Consider the following 12,717-nt stretch of genomic DNA (forward strand, 5'->3'; position numbering starts at 1 on the left):
AATTGTCAGACGATAATACTATTCTAAATCATATACCAACTATATGGGATTTGACAGTGGGTCAATGTCGATGCACTCTGCACTCTTACTTCTGCCAAATGACTGATTTTGATTCATTGGAAAAATAACACTATGCCCCCCCTTTGATCAATGGATAGAAGATATGATAACCCTTGCAACATATGAACAGATTGCTTTTAGACGCAGCCTGTGTATGGATAAATATAATGACATTTGGTATGCCTTTATAAAAATTATAATGACTTGTTAATAATTTTATACTTGTCAAAATAACCATCGCCTACAGAAGTCTACTTCACCCTGTTGCTGCTGAGCAGCTAAAACACCTTCCCCACTCTGATGCTGTCCAGATATTTTGGTTTGCAACTCTCACCTTTCCTGATTGCTTGCCACACTGACTGAGGCTGATAGGTATTGCTTTTTAAAAACCTGACTGCTATCTTGGTTATAATGACTTTGATTCCTGCTGTTGCTTTAGCTTAGATAGATTCCTTCAAAGAATGCTTTAACATTATTTTAATTGTTTTCTACCTTGAATATTCTTTCAGGAGAAAGACAGGAGAGAAAAACGCATGCCTACATCCATACTTAAGAACATCAGTCTGTGTAACTCAGCACTGAACTATTTGCAATTTTTGAAGGGAAAAAAAGTATTTTAAATTTCAGACAAATAAACAGCCAATTTGTAGGCAAATGCCAGAAATTTTCTATGGAAAGAAATTACATTTTATGCAAGCAAGCCTAGCAAAATACTGAGATCCATGTAGCAGATCAAAAAGTCCTCATCGTATCTAGTCTTGCTTATTTGCTATGGACTTGATGAAATACATTTCCTCACCCACTCCAGATCAATTTCTTATCACCTGAAGAGTCTGAAAAGGTTTTGTTTATTTGTTGTTGTTGTTGTTGTTTTTTAAATATCCCACTTGAACCTTTCTTATTGAGCACGGGAATATTGTGACAGAAAATAAAAAGAGTGAAACTGAGGGGATTCCTTCTACTTATTGCTCAGCAATTTCAAGGGCTTTTGAAACTTTTCAGAAGTTATTGTACCATCTAGGGAGGGATGAAACTGTCAAATCTGGTGTATCTCAGTTACTCATACTTCCAGTCTTATGTGCAGTTCTCCTGATTTCCACAGCAGTTTGCAGTTTTTAAAAAAGCCATCCTAAATATCAACCCGCATTTTAGTGCTCTTTTCTCTTAATATACACATTTTTGCAAGCCATGTCCCCAAATTTGATATGCTATTTTCACTAATATATACATTTTAATGTCTACTCCCCCCTGATATATGCATTTTTGTCCAGGCTACTGGGTTGCAGAACTGCACCACAAAATGCAGAGAAGTGTGAATTTTGGTGACCGTGTTTTGGTTTATGCAGCGTTTCAGAAAGTTCAAACCAGGCAAGTTCATATTAGAATCCCAAGTGAACCACATTTCTCCCTCCCTTCCTGTAGGGTCTACCCTTGAGCCATAACCATGGGAGAGTCACTTAGGTTGGTGGCCTTTTTCAAGATGCCCACAAGCCCAGAACATCTATGCATCTCGTTGGTCAAGCGGAAGGCAAGAGGGCTCTTCCTGCTGTTAGCATATGCCCTGTGTCACTTGAGGTCCTTCTGTCTAAAAGAGAGAACATAAACACACACAAAATGCTACGAGAGCTGTGTCTGTCAGGTTTATCTGCTAAAGCCGCTTAGTCTCTGACCGCTTACATTCTGTTATCTGTTTCCTTATGTATATTTCTCAACCTTCTAGCCAGCTCTTTAGAGATGTGCATGCTAAGTGATGGAAGGGACCACAGAGACACTCCGAGGAGCTCTGCTAAAGGGTGGAGAGAAAGGGGTTAACTGACCATCATCAATTACAGCATCCAAGGGGGGTGATTAGGCCTGAAATTGCTGGGAGGTTTTTAATTTAGCTCCGAGTAGAGGAGAAGGTCGCTGCGGCTTCCACCCTCGCTGCTCCTGCCCCCCCAGCTTAGCTGAGCTCATCAGATCATATACCGCTTACGCCTTCATCCGCTTACCATACGCTGCTACTCTGAGCTATTGTGTGTGGAGAGGGCACCAAGCAGGCACTCTGATATAATATTATTCCTTTGTGCATCCTCTCTCCAGGTCCACTGTCACATCCTCCTGTCTCAGAACTGCCTATGAAGCAGAATTCCCTTTTGAAAAATAAAATAAAATGTGGTTTAGAAAAAAGGAAGGAAGGAATATTATGCTAGCCATCTGTACAAAAGATGTTGTAGAAAACTTTCCCAGTATGGGGGAAAATCCCACTCTCCTGTTAAAAATTGAACACAGGTTGCTGTCTGGAATGAAGCCCTCCAGCCTTTGTTCTAGAGTATACGATCCTATAAATGCAAACGCCTATGTAACCTTAGTTAAGTTAGTCATTGTGAACATCAGCTTTCTCCAGCCTGGGCTCTTCCAGAAGTTTTTGGACTACATGTCCCATCAGCCTCTGACAATGTACTGGCTGGGTCTGGTGGGAGTTGTAGTCCAAAGCATTTGGTAAGCACTGGGTTGGGGAAGGCTGACAGTAGTGCTAGTCACCCTTTCTCTCCCTGCACAAGGAGTGTTCAGGTGTTACATTCAATGAGGCGACAATCTGTTTACCTGTATAGACTCATGCAGTTATTCACTTGTGCAGTTCGGTCTGTGCACATGTGTAAACAATAGCTGAGATGCACAAATCACCCATTGTGTACCAGTTCTTGTAGATGGATAGCTACAGCTGGTACCTGTGCTCGGTGTGGTGTGTGAACATTGCATGTTGACAAGCGTGAGACCATACTTGCTGCCTGTGCCTCCTCCCATCACATCTACTGCCAGCCCCAGCCTCTGCCCTTCACACACTGGAGTAGGTCTAAGTGGGGAGCCTGAACCACAGAAATTGGGATCCCCTGTGCAAGTGAACAGAGCCAGTGTGTCCCACTTATCTGCCAGTCAAGACCAATAAAATTGAAAATCTGCAGCCCTCTGGCTGCCACTATGTGCTCACTTTTAAAGTTTGTGTAGGATTAAGATACGGGCTGCCTTCAGAGGAGGAGGTGTGTCATCATGTGGTGTACCGCCTTCCTGAAATATGGCAATCCCAGAACAGTAGTGCAGTCAGGGATACAGTGAGTAGCCTCCTCTGTTACCTTTTATCCATTAAAAAGGCCTTTGCTTTTTGTAGGAAATTACTGAACTAGAAGTTTGCATAGTTGTGATAAATGATGCCTCCTTCTTGTGGCAAAAAATAACATTATAAATTAAATACACCTGAACTAGTCAACATCTGTGAGTGGTTTTTTTGTTTTTGTTTTTAAAGGAATGTTATTATGGAAAATCTTAGTCTTTAGCAAAAAAATTCAAATGCAACTCTTTTTTTAAAAAAAAATTACTGAACATTTATATGCTATACAGAGTCTAGAGGAGGATCAATGCCTTAAACCTCTTAGATACAAAAACATGCATTCATCGATTTAAGCAAATGGGGATAGCCTTAAGAACTATGGGGAAGCACAACCTGAAGAGCAAAGGAAAGAGATTTGTTCTGCACAATGCTATCATTTTGCAATATTTTACTGAACTAAACATTGGGATGGAAATTGGGATTGAAATATATTAATGGCAATATTAGTTATTGTAACTTAGCATATGTGATTTTTTTATCCATTTGTTTGCACGGCCTTATATTTATCGAAAGTTGTATAAACATACAGTTATGTATATGTTACTGTACATTTATCTGGAGTTTTTTTTTAACTGTAACTGCTTTTAGATGCTTTTGATTGTAATTATTCTCAGAATGTATCTATCTGTTTTGGAATGTTTTCAACTTTGTTTTGTTTTTAGATTGTATATCTGTCTGCTGTCCTGTTTGGATTCTTTGGGGAGGAAAGGCAGGACATAAATTCAATAAATAATAAAATAAAGAACATTGAAAAATAAAGAAATTGCTGCTTAGAGAAAGCTGCCTCACTCTGCCTTATTCAGAGGGCTGATCCTTGTCTTTCTCAGTTGGGAAAGGACGACTCTGTTCAGTGCGATCTCTCTCTGTTTCTCATTTCTCCATTCTTAAGCTTGTTTTGCCCCATTTCTCCACATGTTTCCATTTTAAAAAAAAAAAAGAATGCCTGAAAATTTATATGCATTCTTATCTTATTTCTCCCAGCACACATAATTCCATGCACAAATTTGCCAAGCATTAATACTAATAATACATTTTCAGTTTGTTGTTTGCCTCATAAAGGGCAATCTCTAGGTGACTTACAAGAAGGTTAAAAACAACATGCTTTTCTTTGCAAGCTTCTTCTCCAATAGAATGCATTTCTGTATGTCATTTTTCACTAATAAATGCATTTTAGTATGCATTCTTTAGTTGGAGAACTGCATTGCAAAATTGGGTGAAGTGCGAAGTTTCCAAGGACAGCTTTGCTTTTTGTTTGCATGCTGGTTCTAGACCTGCAGATTGGGCAGGTTTGCATTAAAATGTGAACCAAATGAATTTCTCCACCATTCCTCTGTTCAATATAGCAAGGAAGAGAGATGGGTGAGTGAAGGGACCTGCAGATGAGTGAGTTCAGGCACGGGCAAAAGAAAGTAGTGAGCACAACCAAATTAGGAACACAGGATGATGGAAGCTGATCTATGCCAGGTTTGTGCTTGAAAGGTATGATGTGTACACAGCTTTATGCTGACTTAGACCACTGATTTATTTAGTGCAGCATTGCCAACACTGACTGGCAGCAGCTGTCCAGGTTTTCAGACAGGGTTCTCTCTCAGTCCTGCCTGGGACTGAAGGGGCTAATGCACTCCTGTTGCCTTTACACAAGACAATAACACTGAACCAGTCCCAGGTTCAATCCCTGGTGTCTCCATTTAAAAGGATTAAGCGACAGATGATAACAGACCCTTCCCTGCCTGAGACGTTGGAGAGATGCTGCCAGTCAGAGTAGACAGCACTGGGCTAGATGGAGAACTAGTCTGATCTGGTGTAATGTAGATTCCTGCCAATCCTGAGCACTGAAGTATCTCATTATGCTAGGTTCCAGCTCTCTTTCCTGATGAGCTCCATTCATCTTGACGGGTCATGTTGCAAAGACCAGATCCAGCCCTTTCTCATTTGCTGTTGCCCCTGAACGAGATATATGTTTCAATGGAGAGAGGAGCTGCCCAGCTTTGGGAAGGCAGGATTCTGACAATTAAAGATCAGATGCTTCAGCTGCAGATAGTATAGGAAAGGGCTGGCCAATGTGGTGCCCTCCAGAGTCAGACTACAATGCTCATCATCTCTGGCCATTGGCCATGCTGCCTGGGCTGATAGGAGATAGAGTAGCTATGCTTGATATAGAGCCAGGACCAGCTCCAGGTTACTGGGGCTCCTAGGAGACCTGCTCACATTTAGCTCAGTGGCAGAACATCTGTCTTGCAAACAGAAGCTCCCAGGTTCAATCCCCAGGTAGGGCTGGGCATGTCCACTGTCTGAAACCCCTGGAGACCCACAGCTGGTCAATGTCCACAATACAGAGCTAGATGGGCTCACTAGAAATCAGCTTCCTATGTCCTTATGGGCTCATTGGGCAGCAGGCACTGTCTTGGAGAACCTGCCTACCATTTCAACTTCCCACAATAACCTGGAGCGACACCATGTTGGATGGACCAGGATCCTGTTGGAAAATGGAAGGTGAACATAAGAAGCTGTCCTGTGCTGAATCAGAACATTGGACCATCGAGCCCAGCAGTGACTGGCAGCAACTCTCCAGGGGTTTCAGACATTCCTAGCTCTTTCTGGAAATGTTGGGGATTGAACATGATACACTCTGCATGCAAAGCAGATGCTCTATCATAAAACAGCCCTTCACATGGTGAGTCTTGCTAGGGAGCTTGGTTGCTGGCTGTGTGAGGTTGTGTTGGAGCTTGACCTGAATGGTGCTAAAGATGTGCTATCCTTGGTTCAATCCTACGGTCAACACAAAAATATTTTTTTTAGCTAGCTGGCACACAGATTTTTTGTTTATTTCTTGTCACCCAGTGAGCTTCATGGCTGAGTGGGATTCAAACCCTGCTCTCCCAGGGTCCAACACTCTAACCATTACACCACACTGGCTCTCTGATGCACCCCAGTAGCGAATCTCATGGATACTTTAGGTTGGAGCATCCCTGTTATAACAGGAACTGGCTGTTTGTATCCTAATGCCTGGCCCTAAGCAAAGTAGTAACCATTGTTGCTTGTTTGGTGCAATTGAGGGGAGGGAAGTCAGCAATGGGAACAGGAAGGGGCTGGTATGATAACAAAATGTGGAGGAGAGTAGATAATATGCCCCATGCTCTCTCAGAACACCAATTGGGAGTAATGTGCCTCCCTGTCTTCCACCCACAGTGGGAGGGAGTTATCAAATGGCCACAAAGGAAACCAGAGAGGTATTTGTCAAGGTTGTTACTTACATCAAAAGTTTCTCCCCTGCCAAAGCTTTTCTTTCCCCTTATAGCAGATCAGGTGGAGTTTCGACTAACTGAGACCTGCGGCCATTGACCGCCGTTTGTACTCAGGGTGCTTTGTAATCCAACCTGAATTTTATTTCATTTCATCCCTCTGGTTTATGCTTGTTTACGACTTGTGTTTTCTTTCTGATACAGAACTAACATGTAGTTAATTTATCAGTTATGTTGGAGCGGATTAATTTAAGGCAGGAAGGTGATGGTAGTGGTGGACTTAGGTGAAGGTTGGTTAGATAACAGACCAAAATCTCCAACAGGTGCATTTGTTTTAGTTTATAGGCAAAAGAAGATATTTTTCATTTTGCTAGGTAGAATTGTGAGCAAACAATTTCCATGGGGATTCTATCATGGAGGGGGGTGGGTGGGAAGCTGGTTGGAAAATCATTGAAGAGTGGGATTTGGTGGCAAGATGCCCCCTTTGCATGTCTCCTTCACCCCAACCTGCTTTGTATTGGGAGAAAGCTGCAGTGTGTGTGTGCGCGCGCAAACCCTAGGGCTTCTCTAGAGTTATCTACTACAGACTGAGCAAAGGTGATACCTGGGACACTGTAATCAATGAATATTTTCACACAGTAATTTTATATAGGGATAAGCTAATCTGTCCATTTCAATTTCTTATTTTTCAGCTCTCAAATTCAGTTATCCACATTTCCATGTGATTTGCAAATTTTATTTATAAAAAGGCTTTGTGAAAATTCACTAGAATTTTTGTGAAAATTTCTCCTCACATGCACATTTTTTTTTGCATGCAGTTTTGCCTTAAATATACATTTTACACTAATATAATGCATGGTTTATGTTATTTTCAGCCATTTATTCACTTCTAGGCAGACTTTATGCCAGTATATGAATTTTTGTACATGTTATGCAGCTGGAAAACTTCTGTGCAAATTTCGAAGGACAGCTGTGTTTCAGTTTGAATATTGTTTTGGAAAGTACAAATTAGGTAGGTTTGCCTTGACATGCAAACTGAATCAGGTTTATACCCCACCTCTAATTTGCAGCTTACTCTATTTCTCCTTTCATATTCCTTGTTCATATCCCTTTCATATTCCTTGTTCAGAGATGAACCATTGCTCAGCTGGACAGCATCTGCACTGAATGCTTCGATCCCTGGCATTCTCAAGTATGGGTGGATGAGGCCCTGGTCTGAAACCCTGGAGAGCAGCTGCCAGTCAGAGTAAACAATACTGAGTCTGATGAACTGATGGTCTGATAAGGTGGCTTCCTATGTTCCTCTGGCCTCTTCTGTTCCTTTGCTTTGTCATGATCTTCCCTCTGGCCAAAATTTCTAGATGGTAACTTCTTTGAAGCAGGGAATTGTCTAGGGTTCTTAACATTATTATTTCCACTACTAATAATAATCTAATCAATTGATCATTTCCCCTTGCGGTTGTGTCCCACAATATTCTCAATAAAGAAATAGCAATGAAGAATTAATTGCTAAGACCCTTTTGGAAACCAACCTCTGTCATCAAAGTGTAGCGGTGAGCAAAGCAGCGAAAGAAACTCAGTGTTGCTTCCCGCGCTGACTATTCAAGACCATAAGCCGCAGTTAACTCTGTAGCCTCAGCAGTTCACCCCTTTGAATTCTGATATCTTAGCCATGTTGGCTGGTAATAGAAAGCCTTCTGATTTTCCACAGAGAAGCATTAGATACTGTTGCCGGAGGTCAATATAGTTCTGACCCCACTTCTTACTCCGACGCACCTCCCGATGACCTCAAAGGGAGTTCTGAGCGCCGTTGTAGAGGCAGCTCCTAATGTAAGTACTGATATGGTTAACTAGGGCTGCCGGATCAGGATTTCAAAAATCAGGCACACCGCCGAGTCAAAAGTGCCTGGCGAGCGAGGTTCAATAGCGCTGGACCCATCTGAATGGGAAGCATCTGTTCTGAATAGTGGCACAGCTCTAGAATTAGAGGCAGCCCTTGAAGGGAAGGCACCTTTGGCCAGTCTTTGCAAGGGCTGTATCAGTGTTTTTCTTGCACACTCAAATTAGCAAGCGGGCTGTGCGCTTGTGGAATCCGTTGGGGCATCCTGACTGTGCGGAACTGTGCCGTTCTTTGACTATTACTGGTAGTTTGTTGAGGAGTGGGGTGGGGGGAATCAATTCACCCAAACAAAAGTCTCATTGAATGCGAGAAATTAGGAGAAAGGAGCTTCTCCCGTTACAAAGCAGAGGACATATCATGAAGTTCATGTCCTTCAGAGGCGTCCCTTAATATAGTAGGAGTTTAGTACTTTTTAAAAGCCAATGGCAGGCATCCAACGCTTCTCTCTTGGAGCTGTGAAGTTGTCTAGGAGAACTTTGCTGCCCTTCTGGCTATGCAAGAGGTAGACGGGAAACTTGACCAGACATTCTGTTGTAAGCAACATGGCAGGGCCACGACGTGGTGCTCTCCAGCTGATGGCCAATTACTCCCTCAGACACTGGGGCCCACTTCACTTTCGAATGAGAGGTTTTGCCACACTTGCCGCAGCAAACCCCTTGCCTTGCATCAGGTCACAATTCCTTGTTTCTGAGTTTTATTACATCGCGGCCTGCCCCACTCTCCTGCAAGGACCAAGTTCTGAAATCCATGTCTACAAAGGCTAGGAATTAAATAAGTGACATGTGGCTTCTTTCGCATTAGTGGCAATGCACTTTCTTTCTTTCTTTCTTTCTTTCTTTCTTTCTTTCTAAGCCGTATTGGGAAAGATGTGATGAATTGTTTTAATGATAAACAACTGCCTAGATGAAATACCTATTTTAAAGTTTTGCCTGTGTGATTTTTTTTGGTCACAGCCGATGGTTGAAAGAAATGAACTTACAGCACAAGTCCCCTTCACTTCAGTGGGGATTACTTGGAAATAAGACACATTGAGCTCAGCCTTGTTTATTTCCAAGTACAAATGCATAGGATTCTCATGTTCCTTACAGGATAGAAATTAAGCAAAGTCACCTTTAAATTGAGATGCTCCATTTCTTTATTTTTCTAAAGGACTGATACGAACCCCTTTTTTGTGTGTGTGGAGCAGAGCAGGGAGAATTCAGAGCAGATTTTCAAGAATGATGAAGGAGCTAGAAAGACAAAGCTGATGAGGAAAGATGGGTTTTTAGTTTCCATGGAAGAAAATTAATATTGCCGGTTCTGAGTACCCATCTTGTTAAAATCTGTGGCGTCTTGGGTAGCAGTGCAATCCTATACTAAGGTTACCAGATTTTTTTCAATGAATCCGGGGACACTTTTCAACTTCCCACTAAATAGATGGATTTTGTCAGGGGACTGATTTGTAAATCTGGGGACTGTCCCCGGGAAATGGGGATGTCTGGCAACCTTATCCTATACAGTGTATACACCTTACTTAGGAGTGAACCCTTTTGAGTTCATTGAGGCTGATACAGCAGTATAAATGCATGAGATCTATATTGCTGTAGAACAGCATCTTAGAATATTATTAATCTGCTTTTAATTATGAGTATTGTCTCCTCTCACAATAGAATTATGGTGACTGAAAAGAACAAAAAACACACACATAGAGATTCTTCTAAAAATTGCCTATTATGGAGCTTCTGCAAATAATTTAAAGGGGATGTATTTGATTTAGAAGCCAGACTCTTGTCTGTACTGCGCAGTAGGATAGATAGCAAAATTGTTTTCTCTTACTTACTGGGCATCAGCAAAGTTAATTTTTCAGCCCCCTTTGTAACAAGAAAATGCAAGCAGAATTTATATGACATGAATAGGGGAATGCCTGATATTAAAGCAGTAGTTGCTATGTTTGTTCTAGTATAATAAGAATAATATGAACTATACCATGCAAGTTTTTTTTTTAATGTAATCAAGTAGAAGGAGAAGGAGGTGTAAGAAGAAAAGTTAACACACAATTGAATTGCAGACAAACTCATCATTTGGTCATTTAAAAATGTTATTTCAAGAAACTGTTTCAGAAGGGTTCTGCTGTTCCAATAACTGCATTAGGGAATGGATCCTTGAACACACAACAGCTACCCATTGATTTCTTATTTGCTCCTATTGGATAAAGTTATAAGGATCGGGACCTTACCATTAAACTTCTATTGATTTATTTTTATAGTGTTAGCATCTGAGTCAATAATTCAAATAATCAACTGCTGTGATTTCTTTTTGGTAAATAGCATTTAAAATTGCACCTGAAAGAGTTTTTATCTCATCCCCAAGTTCCTGTTTTCCAAGTATAAGCTTACTTCTGTCTGTTTCCTCCAGTCTAACAACTTTTTCTAAATGCATGAGGTGTTTACTCCACACCTTACATTTTACAGCAAATATTTCAGCTTTCTAAAACAACTTTGTCAGGAGTAATAAAAAGAAGCACACATACAAACATATATGTAGTTATTTTTCTGTCATCCAGCTACCCTGCTTTTATTTATTAAATAAACCTAAATTGCAGTTTAAAAATAGTTTTGTAATCTGAAATCAAGATCTTAGTAAGTAGATTTCAATAACCTAGTTAATTTGTTTTAATTTGGGGCTTCTCTATCTTCATGGAAACAGAAATATAGAAGCTAATTTCATCTGCTTATATCTGATTTAATTGTGTGTACTTGGATGGATTAAGTTTCCAGTTAATTGTAGGAATTCAGAATGCTGTAGTAGAGGGAGATTTAAACTAAAACAATAATTAACTACCTTAGATAATTCTAAAATATTCATATTAACTTCAAATTTGGTGCTTTATAAATTACTGATATCTATTTACCACATTCAAACTGTCACCCCCCAAAAAACCCTGAGTACTTTAATCATATATTAACATTATCAGTGAACAGTTTGTTTTAGGATATAATTATTTTTTTTCTCCCTAGATGTGCTGTTGTATTATGATGAAAACGATTTTTCATATTGTAAAAACATGGTAATATAATAACAGATGAAGGTCAGTTGCATCAGTAAAGGGAAAAATTAAATACCCAGAATTTTTCATACAGTTTTGGGTTTTGCACATAAAATTTATTTTGGCTTACTTCTATGACATTCTTCCTATGTGTGCTTAAAATATAAAGATTGTATTTGGGGTTTTTATACAATGTTTTCAAAATTGTTGATTATAAGTTAAAATGAAGATTTCCTTTCCCTTTCAAACATTTGCCAGTACCCAAACCAAAACTTTTCTTTCTTCATACATAATCTAAATATTAATGGAGTAGAACAAGTATACATTTTTGGTGAAACTTAATATCTGGAGAATCTATTGATATCAACAGAATTAAAGTCTAGAAAAAAGTCATTGATGAACTTGTTTTTAAAAATTCACACACACCCTGGGAAAAAACCCCCAAGCGTTTAGTGAGATAATATTTTAAAAATAATTCTGCATTGGATAAAAAGGTGGGCTTCTTTTTCTTCCTTGTTACTGTTATGCCTCAAAAAATATCTCTTGTTAGTGACCTGAAAGTTAGGCTCTTTTTCCCCCTAACAGATTCCTAAGTGATTGTGATATTTTATCACAAGATCTTATTTAAAGTATTGGGAAAACTAGGTGGTGAAGATAGAATTGTAACAAGCTGCTTGCTTGATTCATCCCAACTAAACAAAACTCATTAGGACATCTATAATGTCCATTAGGGGATAATTTCCTGAGACAACAACAACAGCAGCAACAACAAAGGTTTTTCTTTTGTTGATTAATTCACTGCCAGATCTGCATGCTTCCCTTTTACTCTCCCAAATTGCAATGTTCTCCGTTCTCGAACGTTTCATCCGCAGCCACTCTCAGATTAAGATATAAAGTCCTAGAATCATAAAGCTTTGTAACAAGCCTTCCCCGCTCAACCCCGCCGTCTACAACAGCCTGAGACTAAACTTTCCAGCAAAGTAGGGGTGCTCCCCCCCACTAAACATGTAATTAGTATAATTAATAATTATTCCCTAATTGAAACACAGGTTAGCAAACTTCCATAACGCTGAGAGGTAAAAAGGGGAGGAAAATGGCATTCATTCACCCTGAGTGTTTTTAAGCCTATAAAAGTCTTCAAAAGACCTCAAGATATCAAGCAATCTTTTATCCAACTAAACCTACCCCCCACCTTCATTCTTACACATACTTAAATACCCACTATGCTCACAGCTTGGAAAAAAAGAAGAAAAGCCTTAATGGATCACTGGTTTTAACTAAAAGAGGATAGGTACGTGCCTCGTATAAGTGGTCTCAAGCCTTTTTTTTTCTCCTTGTGGTA

This window comes from Podarcis pityusensis, assembly GCF_964106645.2.
Source record: "Podarcis pityusensis genome assembly, chromosome: 14".
NCBI classification, from domain to species: Eukaryota; Metazoa; Chordata; class Lepidosauria; order Squamata; family Lacertidae; genus Podarcis; species Podarcis pityusensis.